The sequence below is a fragment of the Dasypus novemcinctus genome, chromosome 21, assembly GCF_030445035.2.
Source record: "Dasypus novemcinctus isolate mDasNov1 chromosome 21, mDasNov1.1.hap2, whole genome shotgun sequence".
NCBI classification, from domain to species: Eukaryota; Metazoa; Chordata; class Mammalia; order Cingulata; family Dasypodidae; genus Dasypus; species Dasypus novemcinctus.
The window spans coordinates 5,206,124-5,223,536 of record NC_080693.1 but is presented as its reverse complement, the minus strand read 5'-3'; the positions used below and the strand labels follow the sequence as shown (position 1 = coordinate 5,223,536).

Here is a 17,413-nt window from a genome sequence, read left to right as displayed (position 1 = left end):
TTATTCAGTCCCTAGATTATTCTCTAGCTTTCTTTCTTTTTTTTTTTTTTTTTTTTTTTTTTTTAAGATTTATTTATTTATTTAATTTCCCCCCCTCCCCTGGTTGTCTGTTCTTGGTGTCTGTTTGCTGCGTCTTGTTTCTTTGTCCGCTTCTGTTGTTGTCAGCGGCACGGGAAGTGTGGGCGGCGCCTTTCCTGGGCAGGCTGCACTTTCTTTTCACGCTGGGCGGCTTTCCTCACGGGCGCACTCCTTGTGCGTGGGAAACGGAGTTTGGCCCAGTGGTTAGGGCGTCCGTCTAGCTTTCTTTCAATTGACATTTACATCCCCAGTTACCCTTTTTAGCCACAATCCCATTTACAAACCAGCTGTGTTATTAGTTCTACTCACTATAATGTGTTACCATCAACTCTATCCATTTCCACACTTTTACAGTCAAGTTAATTAAAACTTCTACATATATTAAGCATCAGTACACCTTCTCAGCCCTCCTCTTATCTCCTAATAACCTGTACTCTAGGTTTTAACTCCATGCATTTACTCTTCGTATTTAGTTCATATTAGCAAGACCACATGATATTTGTCCTTTTGTGTCTGGCTTATTTCACTCAGCATAATGTCTTCAAGATTCCCCCATGTTATCACATGTGTCCCAATTTCGTTTCTTCTTATAGCAGCATAGTATTCCATTGTATGTATATACGACATTTTGTTTATCCATTCACCAGTTGGACACTTGTCAACCACCTACTCTTTCTTGTTTTTATTTGTTGTTGCTTTTGTTTTTCTTAAACCACCTACCCTTACTGCATGCCACAGGAGAGAACGATGGGGCTGAGCAGTGTGATAAGACCTTGCCCCGAGTGCCCCGAGCAGGGCTGGAAGAACTTGGCTTTCAGCCCTGCGTCTGCCTCGGGGCTCGTGCTTCCCCCACCAGGTTTCACTTTCCAGTAAACGGAAAGTTTAAGGCTCGCCACATGCCACCCACTAGGATGACTACAATGAAGACTGATGATGAGCATTGGCAAGGAAGGGGAGAACCTGGAAGCCTGATGCACTGCTGGTGGGAATGTGAAGTGGTGCAGCTGCTTTGGAAGACAGTTTGGTGGTTCCTCAAACAATTCAGCACAGAGTTACCACACACGCCAGCAATTCACTCCTTGCTATCTACCCAAGAGAAATGAGACTATTTGTCCATACAAAACAAATGCTCCTAGCAGCCTCAGTCACAATAGTCAAGAGGTAGAAACAACACAAATGTACATCAACTGATGATGGATAAACAAAACGTGATATAGGCATATGATGGAATATTATTTGACCATAAAAAGGAATGAAGAACTGATACATGCCATGACGTGGGTGGAAAACATTATATCAGGTGAAAGGAATCAGACACAAAAGGGCAAATATTGTATGATTCCATTGTTATGAAAATCCAGAATAGGGAAATCTACAGACACAAAAAGTAGATTTGTGACTGCCAGGGACTAGGGGAAGTTGGGAGAGTAAGGGGGTGATAGCTAATGGGCACAGAGTTTCTTTCTGAGGTGATGAACATGTTCTGAATCTGTGATAAATATATGAAAACTGTTAAATTGTAAACTTTAAATGGAAGAATTGTATGGTAGGTGAATTTTAGCTCAATAAGGCTGTTAAAAAATTAAAAGTTTTAAGATTCAGCCTTTACAAAGACAAATGAGTTTATATAAATACAGGTCTTCAAAAAAGAGTCAGGAGGTCATCAGAGGGGTGGCACTTATGCACACTTCAGCAGGACACTAGAGACAGCCAAAGTAGATGCAACCCCAGGTACTGGTTCGCCCAAGGGCTATGGAGACCCACAGGTTCTATGGTCATGGCAGATGGCTCTGGAGTTCAGCGCCGTGTCAGTCGACCCTACTTTGGAATTTGTGTTCCTGAATGTTATGGAGTTGGACTCAGATGTGAACTTTCTACACATGCCTCTTCTGTTACTTTTACTGAACCTGTGGTTGGTGCTAGGGTTGGTGTATACTCATGAGACTTGAACCTCTGGACTGGCCGTGTGACACCTGGGCCCTGAGCCTCAGCAGAGTTGCAACTCCTACTCTCTGGTTTGTTGGACTTATCGAGGTCAGCTAAAATGGAGGTAAAAATGGTCAACCACCACACCAGGGAACCGAGAGTGCCTACAACTGCAAGCAGGAGAATTGCATCTACCATCCATGTGGAATCTAAGCCCCCTCTCAATATGGAGGTGGAGTGAACATCACCAGTGCAGGGTCCACAGGATGGAGGAATAAAATATTCCTCATTAAAATATTCCTCATTAGAGTGGACTCACTGATATTCTACTATGGAACTATTGTGATTAGTAATGGAAGAAATTATAGCATTGATGTGGAGACAGTGGCCACGGTAGTTGCTGGGGGCAGGGAGAGGGAGGAAGAGATGTGATGTGGGGGCATTTTCAGGACTTGGAGTTGTCCTAAATAATATTGCAGGGACAGATTCTGGACATTGTATTTCCTGCCATGACCCTCTGAATGGACTGGGGGAAAGTGTAAACTACAATGTAAACTATTATCTATGTGGTGCAGCAGTGCTCCAAATTGTTTTCACCAAATTAAATGAATGTGCCACAGTGATGAAAGAGGTTGTAGATATGGGAGGAGTGGGGTGGGGAGGTGGGGGTATATGGGAACCTCATATATTTTAATGTAACATTTTTTGTGATCTATGTATCCTCAAAAAATACAATTAGAAAAATGATGGGGGTGGGGGCGGGGAGTGGGGTATATGGGAACCTCTTGTGTTTTTTAATGTAACATTTTGTGTGATCTATTAAGTTTTTAAAGAGATAATTAAAAAATAAAATAAAAATTTAAAAAAAGGCTCAGGCTTTAAGGAGCTCACAAGTCAGGGAGGGACAAGAAGCAGATATGCCCCAGGAGAGTGATGTGGGCCACAGCACCAGCAAGCATAGGTGGGGGGGAGAGGTGGCCTGGGGATTAGGGCTGGCTGAGGACAAGTGCCTGAGTCCTGGTGTGAAAATAACAAGTTTTCCACCAGAGGCCACACTGGTCTAGTAATTTAGGAAGAGAGAGGTGCATCTCTCAGCTTAGGGAGTGGGGTCAAATGGAGAGGCAATCCTGGAAGGCTTCCTGGAGCAGGTGATACTGGGCCAAGTGTTGAAGAATGCATCAGGCAGAAAAGTGAGGGGCAGAAAAAGATGTCACAGAGAGGGCAAAGGCACACTCAGGGAATGTGCTGAGGGGCTGAGGGGCTGGGTGGGAGCTGGCGGGAGGCTGAGAGGGACCTTTGGAGGGATGGGGGCTCCTACCCCTTCTGGTCTGGCACTACCCCTCCTCTGTTCCCCAATGTGGGCCTTGGTTTCAACAGCAACAGCAAAAGCCTTCCATCTCAGAGGCTGCAAGTCTCTGACTCAGCCACTAAAATGAGGCTGATATTGAGCGATGAGGACAAACAAGTGACAGGGAGCAAGTACCGGGGTGCCCATGGCAGGAAACGAGACCTCTCAGATGCTAGGTACCCACGGGCCACATCCCACCACCCCAGGAAACATCGGCGCCTGAGAGAAATTGAAACAGGAACCCAGGTGACTTTCCCTGGGCAGATTCCAAGGAAGAAGAGAAGGTGGCATCGAGAGGGGCCACCCCACCAGCTTTGCACCCACCAGCCACCGATCAAAAGAGCAGGCAGGTGAGAGAAGCAGGTGCCCGGGCGTGGGCCCCGTCGCCCTGCTCCATGTGCCCTCGCCCACCCACCAGTCAGCTTCAAGTCAGCTGAACTGTGGGCCTCTGGCCCCCCGTGGCCCTCGGACTTCCCAGCACAGCCACTTTCCTCCCCTTCCCGCCCTGGGTCGCTGAGGCCCTGGCATTTATGCATCCTGAATTTGGAGCCAGACGATCCAGGTTCAGCTTCTGGCCTTGTGGTGATTTAACTGTGGGCTCGGAGCCTCAGTTTGCTCCCCTGTAAAATGGGCATCGGGCTTGCTGCTCTCTCTTTCTATTCCCAGCAAATTGGAAGACAATGTGTCATAGGTGACAATGAGGATCAGTGCAGAATTGCTTCAATGTGGAAACCCTTGGTGGCAAAGCAGATCTGAGGGAAGGACGAATGTGGGCACGATGAGGTCAATCCCTCTACTGTTGTTTTTCACATTTTTATTGCAGTGAAATATACGCATCACAAAATTCCCATTTTTACCACTTTCTGTGGCTTTAATTACCCTCTCAACACTGTGTTCTCATCCCCAGCATCCGTCACCAGCACTTACCCATCTCCCCAAGCGGAATCTCTGCGCCCATTCAACAATCACCCCCATTCCCCCTTCCCAGTCCCTGGCAACCCCTGATAGGCTTTCTGTTTCTAGGAATTTGCTCATTTCTTATAAGTGAAGTCACACGATACTTGTCCTTGTGTGTCTGGCCTATTTTACTCAGCATAATGTCTGCCAGGTTCTTCATCCTGTTCTGTGAATCAGAACTGCATTCCTTTTCATGGCAGGCTACTATTCTATTGTATGTCTATGCCACATCTTCTTTGTCTGCTCCTCCCTCTACTGACTGGTGCTGGTTCCCCCATGCTCTTTGGTGCAGCATTTTTGCCTTTAAAAGCATCTTCGCATCTGTCTTTACCCCCATCTGACAGGAGACAAAGCTGAGGTCAAAGCAGTGGTGTGACTGAGAGCACCCCACACAAGGGATGTCGGGTGCCTCTGGGCCTGGGCCCCTGATGCTGAGCTGGGGTGACAGGACCCTGGTGCTTTTCACACAGCAGCCCCGACCCAAGGCAGGAGGCCACACCACCACCCAACTCCAACTTCCGGGCCCCTGGAGGGTGCTCAGCCTGCAGCGGGGGAGGTTCACAAGCATGTCCTCAGGTAGCTTAAGGCCTCTCATGTGGAAGAGGAGTTATGCGAGTTTTAGGTAGTCCCAGGCAGAAGCAGGACAAGTGCTGGGGAGTTATAGGAACAGAGAAGAGATTTCAGCTCATTGTGAAAGAAGCATTCCAAATACACTGAACTGGGTATGGATGGAGAAGGTCACCTGAAGGTAGTGAGCTCCCTGCTGCTGGAGGTGATCAAGTGCAGGCCAGACTACCAGTTGGCTGAAGCAGCTCAGAGTGGAGCAAATTCTGTGGTAGAGGTTCACCTAGAGCAGGACTCCTCAATCTTGATACTGTTGACCTTGGAGCAGATAATTCTTTGTTTTTTAAAAATTGTGATAACATATGTATAATATAAAATTGGCCATTTTAACATTTTGAGCATACTATTCAGTGCATTGATTACATTCAGTGTGCTACCATCACCGCCATCCCTTACCAAAACTTTTTCATCCTGCAACCAGCAACTCTGCACCATTGAATAATAACCCCAATTCCCCTGCTCTCTGTTTCTATATATTTGCTTATTCTAGATATTTCACATAAGTGGGACCATACAATATTTGTCCCTCTGTGTCTGGCTTATTTCACTCAACATGACATCTCCAAGGCTCATCCATGTTGTCACAGGTGTCAGGACTTCACCCTCTTTATGACTGCCTAATATCCCATTGTGTGCCTGTGCCACATTTCTTTGTCCACTCACCTGTCGATGGATGCATTTGGCGCTGTGCATACTCTGCTGTGAGCCCTGGTGCACGTGTGGCTGGGTGATGGCTTGCTGCGGGGCTCTCCTGAGCATTGTAGCATATTAGGAGCATCCCTGACCTCTACCCACTAGAGGCCAGTAGCAGGCCCCACCATCCCATCTGTGACAACCAGAGTCCCCAGACCCTGCTCCATGTGCCCAGGGAAGCAAAGTAGGCCTCATTGGAAAACTGGCCTAAAAGACCTTAATGACTTTTAAGTAAGATTCCATCATACTCCATGTGTAACCACAAGAACCATTATCAGGAAGCAGATGTGGCTAAAGCAAGCACCTGGGCTCCTGCCTACCACATGGGAGGGCCCGGGTTCAGTTTCTACGCCTCCCAAAGAAATCGAGCAAGAGAGCGAGCTGACAGGACAGGCTGGGGCAGTGAAGTGATGCAAGGAAGAAAATAAGTGAGAGACACAACAAAGCAGGCACTGAGGTAGCTCAAGCAATTAGGTGCCTCCCTCCCACATGGGCGGTCCCGCGTTCAGTTCCAGTGCCTCTGAAAAGACGATGAACACACAGCAAATAGACACAGAAAGTGCAAACAACCCAGGGGGTGGGAGGTTGTGGAGTAAAGAAATAAATAATAAATCTTAAAAATAAAAAGAACCACTGTCATTTTTGGAGCCCCTTGAGGCCTGTGCCATGCCAGGAGTCTTATACGCATCACCTCGTGGAATGTCACAGCTGCCTCAGTGGTCCCTCTCCTTGCACCATTCTTCCCCCACCCCTGCCTGGCTTACTCTGTCCTCTTATGTCCCAATGACGTATCACCCCCTCCTCCTGGAGGCCCACCTGCCCCATCATGTTCACAACCCCCTTCTTCCCTGAAGAGTGCGGTGCTCATGTGAGTCTCCATCTGACACCGTCTTCCCACCGACAGCAACTCCTGGAGGCACCTGGCTGGCTCATCTCTGGTCCCCAGGAGCAGGGTCTCAGGGGAGTGAGGCGGAGACACCGCTCGGTGGCACTGACGGACCAGCCACGGTGCCCAGGCAGCCTGCCCCTGCGGCCTGAGCAGAGCTGCCACCCCGGGCAGCCAGCCAGCCCCTCGGACCACCCCTTCTACAGACAAGGCCCGCCGGGCCCCTGCTCCCCAGCTCCTCCACACAGAAGGCAGCCATGTCCAGAGAGCAGGAGGAAAGGGCCTGGAGAGCACAGGCCACTCCCCAGGCCCCAGAACCCACGCCGGGCCCTCTCGTCCAAGCTGGAGGATGTCACTCGGGAGCCCAGTCAGGGCCTGGTGGGATGTGGTGAGGGCTGAGGGCATCCTGGGCAAGTGGGTGTTATGGCACAGCATGGGGAGACCCCCACACCTGGTGGTCTACCCCCATCCTGGGGGTGCCTCTGCCCACCCTCTCCTCCTCTCAGGGCCTCAGAGCTTTCCTTTGTAAAGTGAGGAAGATTTGAATGTGAACATCAGTGCTTTTCACGCTTTCACTGGCATTTTAATTTTGATTTTAGCAAAAGAACCTCTCCCCCTTATTAAAGGAAAATCTCATGTGCTATCCCAACCTGCAGAACACCGATGTGCAAAAGCTTCTTTTTTTTTTTTTAAAGATTTATTTATTTATTTAATTCCCCCCCCTCCCCTGGTTGTCTGTTCTTGGTGTCTATTTGCTGCGTCTTGTTTCTTTGTTCGCTTCTGTCATCGTCAGCGGCACGGGAAGTGTGGGCGGCGCCATTCCTTGGGCAGGCTGCTCTTTTCTTTTTCACGCTGGGTGGCTTTCCTCACGGGCGCACTCCTTGCGCGTGGGGCTCCCCCACGCGGGGGACACACCTGCGTGGCACGGCACTCCTTGTGCGCATCAGCGCTGCGCATGGCCAGCTCCACACGGGTCAAGGAGGCCCGGGGTTTGAACCGCGGACCTCCCATATGGTAGACGGACGCCCTAACCACTGGGCCAAAGTCTGTTTCCCTGAAAAAGCTTCTTGGTGCCCACATGTCCCACCCTGCCCCATGCTGGCCCTGGGTAACTTCCCGGCCGTGCAGGCTCTGGGGAGCCCTTCAGCTCCGGGCGTCTGTGAGTCCCGATTGGCCCCACTGGACACGGCATGGATATGGGGTGCGTCCAGGTCCTCCAGGGTCTTTAAGGCCCTGAGTGGTGGCGGCGACTCTGGTCATCCTTGAACACGCTGAGGTGGAGAACTCTGGATATCTGAGTGTTCTGTTTATTTCTGTGGGTTCCTAGGAAACAGGAACCACAGTACCCAGCAAAGAAAACTTACAGAACTCATTACCCCAGACAGGGTTGGGCAGGGCTCACTGCGTTTGGATGACAGAGCCCAAACCGAGACACCAGGCCTGACCCCCGCCTGAGAGCAGCAGCCCCAGCCCAAGGGAGCAGTGGTGGTGAGAGCAGCTCCAGCATTTTCCCTCTTTTTTTTAAAAAGATTTCTTTCTTTCTTTCTCTTCCCTCCCCCTCCCCCACCCTGGTTGCCTGCTCTCTGTGACTATTTGCTGCATCTTCTTCTTTGTCCGCTTCTGTTGTTGTCAGCAGCACAGGAATCTGTGTTTCTTTTTGTTGCGTCATCTTGCTGTGTCAGCTCTCCATGTGTGCGGCACCATTCCTGGGCAGGCTGCCCTTTCTTTTGCACTGGGCAGCTCTCCTTACGGGGGGCACTCCTTGCACATGGGGCTCCCCTACGTGGGGGACACCCCTGCGTGGCAGGGCACTCCTTGCATGCATCAGCACTGTGCATGGACCAGCTCCACACGGGTCAAGGAGGCCCGGGGTTTGAACCGCAGACCTCCCCAGTAATGGGGATTGAACCTGGAACCTCATATTTGGGAAGCAGGCACTCAACCACTGAGCAACAACCACTCCCCAAAATATTCTTTTTTTAGGTGTTACAGGGGATTGAACAGAGGACTTTATCCATGTGAAGCAGGGGCTCAACCACTGAGCTACACTCACTCCCCATAATGTTCTTTTTTTAGGTGGTACCAGGGATTGAACCCAGGACCTCATACGTGTGTAAAGGAGATGCTCAACCACTGAGCTACAACCACTCCCCAAAATATTCTTTTTTTAGGTGTTACAGGGGATTGAACAGAGGACTTTATCCATGTGAAGCAGGGGCTCAACCACTGAGCTACACCCATTCCCCATAATGTTCTTTTTTTAGGTGGTACCAGGGATTGAACCCAGGACCTCATACATGTGTAAAGGAGATGCTCAACCACTGAGCTACAACCACTCCCATTTTCTCATGTTCACAGATTGAGAAATTGAGCCTCACCACTGAGGAAAGTAACTGGCAGTTCCTCAGAAAGGTGTCTAAGAATTATATGACCTAGCAGTCCCATTCGTAGGTATAAACCCAAAATAATTGAAACCGAGGACTCAAACAGATATTTCTACCCCAATGTTCATCGCGGCACTATTCACAAGAGGCAACAGGTGAGAGCAACTCAAATGTCTGTCAACAGATGAATAAACAAAATGTGGTATATCCACACAATGGAATATTATTCAGCCATTAAAAGGAATAAAGTTCTGATGCATGCTATAACATGGATGAGCTTTTTTGAGTAAAATGGGCTAGACACAAAAGGAGAGGTAGCATATGATTCCATTTAAATGAAATAACTAGAATATGCAAATCCATAGACAAAGTAGAGTAAAGGTTCCTAGGGGCTGTGGAGAGGGAAGTGGGGCGTTATGGCTACATGGGGCAGGACTCAGAGATGATGGAAAAGTTCTGGAAATGGATGGTGGTGATGGTAGGACAAATGTAAATGTAATTAATGCCGCTAAATTGTACACACAAGAGTAGATAAAATGCTAAATTATCTGCTATATATGTTACCACAATAAAAAATGTTTAAACAATAACCAAAAAAGAAAGTAACTGAGGCTCAGAGCCCTGGAGTCCCCAGCAAGTGGCTGAACCGGAGTCATCGCCTTCCCCACTAGAGGCCTCGAGTGGCCGTGAGCAAATCAATCTATTCTGGGAGCTTGGTCCCCGAATCTGGAAACCGCGGGTGTGTGGCTGGAGCATGCCTTCATGCCGACACACATGTGCCGACCCCACATGGGCATGGGGTCAGGTTAGACACCAGAAATAGAGAAATGAATAAGGCCCTGCTTGTCTGGGAACCTGGTGTGATGGGCACAGAACAGTGTGACAAGTGCCACGTCAGAGCTAACTCTGCCAGGCCGTGGGTGGGAGGCTTTGGAGAAGGTTTCATCTAGAAGAGAAGGCCTGAGCCAATCTGGAGATTGCATAGTCAAGTGGTAGAGAGAGGTGGAGGGAAAAGCATTTCCTCCTGAGGGAACAGCCTGTGCTAAGGAGGAGAGGCATGAGGCCAATCTTGAAGAATTCCTCCAACTTTAACTCTTCAGTACTGGAGGGTCACCATTAAGAAATGAAGAGGGGAGAAAGGGTGGGTATCTGGGGGTCAGTATCCCAGGTTCCAGGCTTCAGGGAGCCCATAGGAACCTTTCTAATATGAGAGTTTCTGAGTCAGTTCTTACTAGAGCCAAGAGAGCCCGTTAGGGATCTACCATCCAACAGACTCATTCTACAGTTGAGAACACTGAGGCAGGACCAGCCTCTTGCCCAAAGCCAGTCAGGCAATGTCAGAGCTGGACTGGGACCTGGTCTCCCCAGAGGTCCCAGGAGCCTGGCCCTGAGGCCACCGTCAGGGCATGAAGCATATTTCTTAGAATGTGCTGGACATTGTTCTGAGTTTCCTATCTCTTAACTCAGGGTAACCCTGTTCTACAGACGAGGCAGAGAGGCAGAGAGAGGTTCAGGAACTTGCCAAGGTCACACAGCCAGTCCCTGGGGACTCTGTGTCCTCTAGAATCCAGAACAGTCCTGAGTGCCTATTGTGAAAAACGACAGTGGGGATGGTCTTCTTTGGGGCTCAAGGCCGACTGGATAGAGCGGGGATTTACAGTCCAGCTGGGGAGACAGACACATAAAAGATCATTTCCTTGAGTGTGGGGAGAGGTCAGCCTGGGGCTGTAGGGAGAATTCCACAGGAAAGCTTCTTGGCTGAACCTCTAAGGAGGAATAAAAGTATCCAGAGGAAGAAGGGAAGGATGCTTAGGCACGGGGCCTGAGTGCACAGAACTGAGGGAACAGAAAGGAGCCTCGTGTACTGGGAACTGCACATGGGTCAGGCTTTTGCCAGAGCAGACAGCAGGAAGTGGGGGGTGTGAGGCTGAGAGGGGCGCAGGGGCCAGACTGAGGCTTTGGACCCTCTCCTGTGGGTACGGGGAGCCATGGAGGGCTTTAAGCAGGAGCTTCATGGGCAGGTTTTTGTTTTAAAAATGTCCCCCTGGCCCCAGCCTCGACTCGGGCCTTGGGCCAGGCTTGGTGAGGCTGGGATAGGAGCGGACCTCTCTGCAGAGCTCTCCTTCTGAGGGCTCCCTTGCTGTGTCCAGGTCCCAGCCTTTGCTTGGCAGTTGTGAGATGAAGCTGAGATTCGGAACAGGAAGAGCTGTGCTTGGTCGATCCCCTCCCGCCCCTTCTGTTCAAGTCTCACAGGGAAGAGAAAAGGTCTTCAACAGAATTTAGCCCAGAGCAAGCCTTTGTGTGGATGAGACAAGTAGTTGCCTGTGGGAAAGAGAACTAATGGGACACTAAGGGAAGTTTTGAGTCAGTGTTTCCCCAGTACGCAGCCCTGGAAGAGTCTGCTGGAGAAGGATCCATGACACCTTATGCACTGCATCCCCACCAAACTATATTAAAGGCTCTGAGAAGTCCTGCAATGGAAAACATCTTTTATGTTTTGTTTCACCCAGTGTTCTCCAAACCTTTTTATTTTTTTAGGAGGTACCAGGGATTAAACCCATAACCTTGTCCATGGGAAGCAGGCTGAGCTACATCTGTTTTCCTCTCCTCTCCAAACTTTTTTTTTTTTTAAGATTTATTTATTTCTGCCCACCTTGTTTGTGGTCCCTGCTCATAATATGCTTTCTTTGTCTGCTCATCTTCTTTTTAGGAGGCACTGGGAACCGAACCCCGGAACTCCCATGTAGGAGGAAGGTGCCCAATTGCTTGAGCTCCTTCCCCTTCCTGCTTGCTGTCTCTTGTTGCATATCCTTGTTGTCTCTCTCATTTTGTCATTGTTGCATCATCTTGTCATGTCAGCTCACTCTGCCACCCTGTCGTGTCAGCTTGCTGTCTTGCTTGTCATCTTTAGGAGACCCTGGAACTAAGCCCAGGAACTCCCATGTGGAGGTGGGGGCCCAACTACTTGAGCCACATCTGCTTCCCTCTCCAAACCACTTTGATGTGAAGTCCTTTTTCTCTCTGAACACCAATGAACTTCCCTAGAAACTGGAGAGCAGCAGAACCCACTGGTCAGCGCTGGTATAGAAGAAAGAGCAACAGACCAGGAGTCAGAGGCTGGGACAGGTAAAGGTCCCGACAGGGCACTCACTACGTCTCTGAGCCTCAGTTTCCTCCTGTTTCCTCCTGTTCCTCCTGTTTGGCCATTGTCTTGTACATAATGTATGAACACACTGCCTCCCTGTAAAAGGACTGGGGAGCTTGTGTTTCCATCTTGGGGTAGCTAGTATGGGGCACAGGGCCTGGCACTGAATGATTGAGTGAATAAATGAATATATGAATGAGTGAAAGCCTAAAATGAGACTCAGCATTGCTTCAGCAGCACATCTACTAAAATTGGAATGATTAGTGTGGTCCCTGCGCAAGGATGATTCATGAAGTCTTCCATATTTTTTTACAAAGTCCAGCATCCTGTCTTGATAAGAACACTTCAAAAGATAGGATTACAAGGAAACTTCCTCAAGACGATAAAAGGCATATATGAAGAACCCACAGGTAACACCATACTCAATGGGAAAGGCTAAAGGCTTTCCCTCTGTGATCTGGAACAAGACGAGGATGCCCACTGTCACCGCTCTTATTTAAATTGTGCTCAAAGTACTTGCTCGAGCACTCAGGCAAGAAAAAGAAATAAAAGGCAGCCAAATTGGAAAGGAAGAAGTAAAAATTTCACTATTTGCAAATGACATGATCCTATATGTAGAAAGTTCAGAAAAATCTACAACAAAGCTTCTAGAGCTGATAAAACAGTTCAGTAAAGTGGCAGGATATGGGATCAACATGCAAAAATTAGTAGCATTTCTGTACACTAATAATGACCAATCTGAGGAAGAAATCAAGAAAAAATTCTATTTATACTAGCAACTAAAAGACTCAAATATCTAATAGCTAAGAATAGCCTTACCTAAGGATGTAAAGGATTTTAGATGACATTGCTAAAGGAAATCAAAGACGACCTAAATAAATGGAAGAATATTCCATGTCATGGGTTGGAAGACTAAATATCATTAAGATGTTTATCCTACCCAAATTGACAGATTCAATACAATCCCAATAAAGGTTCTAACAACATTTTTTACTGAACTGAAAAAGCCAATTATCAAGTATATTTGGAAGGGTAAAGGGCCCCCAATAGCCAAAAACATTTTGAAAAGGAAAAACAAAACTGGAGGAATCACGCTACCTGACTTTAAATCATACTACCAAGCTACAGTGGATAAAACTGCATGGTATTGACACAAGGATAGACATTCTGATCAAAGGAACTAAATTAAGAGCTCAGATATAACCCATGCATATTTGGCCAACTAATATTTGAGAAGGCCACCAATCCAACTCAACTGGGACAGAATAGTCTCTTCAAAAGTAGGGCTTGGAGAACTGGATATCCATATCCAAAAGAATGAAAGAGGATCACCATTTCACACCCAATATAAAAATTAAGTCAAGATGGATCAAAGACCTAAATATAAGAACTGAGACCATAAAGCTCCTAGAAGATAACATAGGGAATCATTTATGAGACCTGGTAATAGGAAATGGTTTCATAAACTTTACACCCAAAGCACAAGCAAAGAAAAAAGCAAAAAAATGGGACCTCCTCAAAATTAAAAAGCTTTTCTTCTTCAAAGGAGTTTTTCAAGAAAGTAAAAAGGCAGCCTACTCAAGGGCAGAAAATATTTGGAAACTACCTACCTGATAAAGGCCTAATCTCCAGCTTATATAAAGAAATCTTACATCTTGAAAATAAAAAGAAAATCCATTTTTAAAAATGGACAAGAGAATTGAATAGACACTTTTTCAAAGAGGAAATACAAATGGCTAAAAAGAATATGAAAATATGTTCAACATCATTACATGTTAGAAAATCAAAACTACAATGAAATAACATCTTACACCCCCTAGACTGGCTGCTATTAAAAAAACCCAGAATACTACAAGTGTGGAGAGGATGTGGAAGAATAGAAACTCATCCACAGCTCATGGGAATGTAGAATGGTGCAGCTACTGTGGAGGACAGCTTGGCAGTTCCTCAGGAAACTAAGTACAGAATTGCCCTATTATCTGGCAATCCCACAACTAGGAATATACCCAGAAGAATTGACAGCAGGGATGTGAACAGACATATGCACACCAATGTTCATTGCAGCATTATTTATAATTGCCTAAAGTTGGAAGCAAACCAAGTATCCTTCAATGGATGAATGAAAAAATAAAATGCAGTATATACATATGATGGAATATTACTCACCTCTAAGAAGGAATGAAGAATTGACACATGTGACAACATGGTTAAATCAATAAGATCTTATGTTGAGTGAAACCAGGCACTAAAGGACAAATATTGCATGATCTCACTAATACAAACTATGGATACTGAGCAGACTCACAGAGGTAGATATGGAAGATAGTTTACCAGGAGAGAGAAAATGAGTAGTGAGTGGTGAGCCAATGCTCAGTCTGGGTAAAATATATGATAAGGTGGATGGGGGAGGTTTGGTAGTGGATGGTGTGATGGTGGTAGAGTGATGTGAATGGTACAGTGATGCTGGAGTGTGAGTGTGAGCAAGGTTAGGGGTTGGGTTGGACTATCCATAGAGCTGGGGGCAGGGCTAGAGGAAGGAACAGGTGAACTTTGGGGAGGTTGAGGACTGTGGTTGTGAGTACAATTTTGAGTGTTCTTTTAACAACTATGGCAGGGGGAGGATCACTGGTGCAGGATGGCAGTGGTGGGGTAGGTGTTGAGAAGGGTGCACATGGGGCATGCCTCTATGGAATATGAATGTGTTCGTGTAGTCATAGGGTATTATCTCAGTGGATGGAGACCCACACGGCAACTAAGAAAATATTAAATTCCCATCCTGGGGGCTCTTGCTATGTTTTCTAATAGAGTGGCAAGAATCTAGAGTACATAGGCAGTGCTTAATAAGAGAAAACAGACCAATACACCAAGACCGCAATATTAATGCTTGTACTTATGAACCTTATTTTTGTAAAATTGAAACCTAACCTAATAATACCCATTGCCTAAGAGTTTACCTCCTGGGAGTAGATGTGACTCAAGCAGTTGAGTACCTGTTTACTACATGGGAGATCCCAAATTCTGTTCCCAGTGCTTCCTACAAACAATAACAAACAGTGAGCAAAGAAATGTAAAAACCAACTCAGCAAAGAAAGGTAAAAACCAACAGCTAAGCCCAATGGGGCTTAGCAGTTGAGTGCCGGCTTCATATGAGGTCTCTAGTTCAATCCCTGGTCCAGGTACCTAAAAAAAAAAAATTAATTAATAAAAGAAAAGCAAAAAGGTTACCACCTGAAAACCTCCTATTATGCAAATGTGGCCTCTCTCAAAGCCAAACCATGCAAGTAAATTCACTACATACTCACTGCCATCTCCCTGGCATGGGATATGACTCCTGGGGAAGAGCCTCCCTGACACCAAGGGATTATTACCTAGCACTAACCAGCAATGCATTTAGAAAAAGACCTTGAACCAAAAGGGGAAAAAATTAAAGAAAATTAAATAAAAAATTAAATAAGAGATTTCAAAGTGGGTTGAGAAGTCATTCCAGAGGTGATGCTTATGCATAACCCAGGAGGATCTCACTAACTGCTACAATAAAGTGTCAAAGAGGGGTGCTCCAGGGAAACAGACATGGCTCAAGCAATTGGGCAGCTGTTTACCATGTAGGAGGTCCAGGGTTCGATGCCCAGGGCCTCCTGGTGAAGGCAAGCTGACCCATGTGGTGACTGGCCCACACAAGTGCAAGCTCATGTGGGAGTGCTGCCCCATGTGGGAATGCTGCCTGGTGCAGGAGTGACCCCAGTGCAGGAGTGCCATCCCAAGCAGGAGAACTGTCCTATTCAGAGAGCTGGCACAGCAAGATGATGCAACAAGAGCCACAGAGGAGAGGCAATAAGAGACATAAGCAGGAAAGGGAGCTGAGGTGGCACAAGAGAATGATCATCTCTCTCTCACTCTGCAAGGTCCCAGGGTCAGTTCCCAGAGCCGCCTAATGAAAATACAAGCAGACACAGAAGAACATACAGAGAATGGACACAGACAGTGGGGGTGGGGGTGGGGAGGAGAGAAATAAATAAATCTTTAAATAAAAACACAAAGAGGGGTGCTCCAGAGGGATCTAGAGACATCCAGACACTACAGGCAAGGCACATAACCCCATGAAATCAGTACCCATTGTGGGCCTTGCCTTGGAATATATGATAACCTATTTCCCCACTGTAACAGAGTTAGGCTCATTTATAATTTCCCTATACACGAGTCTTCTACCCCTTTTATTTGAAACTATAATTAGCACTATACCCGTTAAATACAAGTTCTAGAGACTTAATCTTTGGTCTGTTAACATGCTGGTTAAGCCCTGAATCTTGGCAGAGTTGTAGCCAACATCTACTTTCCAGTTCATCAGACTTGTCCAGGACAACTAACTAAATGATGACAGTAGGAAATCTCTATTCCAAAAAGTAAAGAGTATTTACAACTGCAAGGAAAACTGTTCCTTCCCTCCGCCCCATAAGATCTAAGCCTCCTCTCAATCTGAAGCAGAGCAGCATCACCATTCCCAAATCCTCATGGTTGAGGAATGAACAAACACAAGGGGGCAATACAACCATGGACCAAAGTGGACTTATTATTATCCTACCAATGGAAGAACTTGTAACACTGATATAAAGACAGTGGTCACCAGAGGTGCTGAGGGGAGGGAGAGGAAGAATAGGTGGAACATAGTGCATTTTTAGGACGTTGAAATTGTGCTGCATGATTTTGCAGTGACAGATACAGGCCCTTATATATTTTGTCAAAACCTGTAAAATCATACAGTGCAAAGTGTAAACCATAATGTAAACTATAGACTACAGTTAGTGGCGAAGTTTCAATACATGTTCATCCATTGTAACAAATGTTCCACACTCGTGTAAAATGTTATTAATAGGGGAAAATGTGAGAGGGGGAGGGGGTGGGTATATGGGAATCCCCTATATTTTTTATGTAACTTTTCTATAATATAAAATTTCTTTTAAAATAAAGTTAACTTATTATTGATATACAGGCAGTGGCCACCAGAGCTTCTGAGGGGAGGGAGAGGAAAGAATAGGTGTAACATGGGGACATTTTTGGGACACTGGAATTGTCCTGCTTGAAACTGCAATGACATTGCAATGATGGATACAGGCCAGTATACATTTTGTCATAACCTGTAAAATTGTGTGGGGCAGAGTGTAAACGATAATGTAAACTATAGTCCATGGTTAGTAGCAAAGCTTCAATATGTGTTCATCTATCGTAACAACTGTACCACACTAATGAAGAAAGTTGATGATGTGGGAAAGTATGGGAGGTTGCGTGGGGCATATGGGAATCCCTTATATTTTTTATGTAACATTCATATAATCTAAAGTTCTTTAAAAACAAAAATAAATTTTAAGTTAAAAAAA

The 17,413-nt window shown here is 46.6% G+C and overlaps 1 pseudogene; it reads left to right on the top strand.

Moving 5' to 3' along the window:
- The first annotated feature begins 12,266 nt into the window (after positions 1-12,266).
- Positions 12,267-12,350, top strand: LOC111759888 (U6 spliceosomal RNA; annotated as a pseudogene).
- Positions 12,351-17,413: the final 5,063 nt, after the last annotated feature.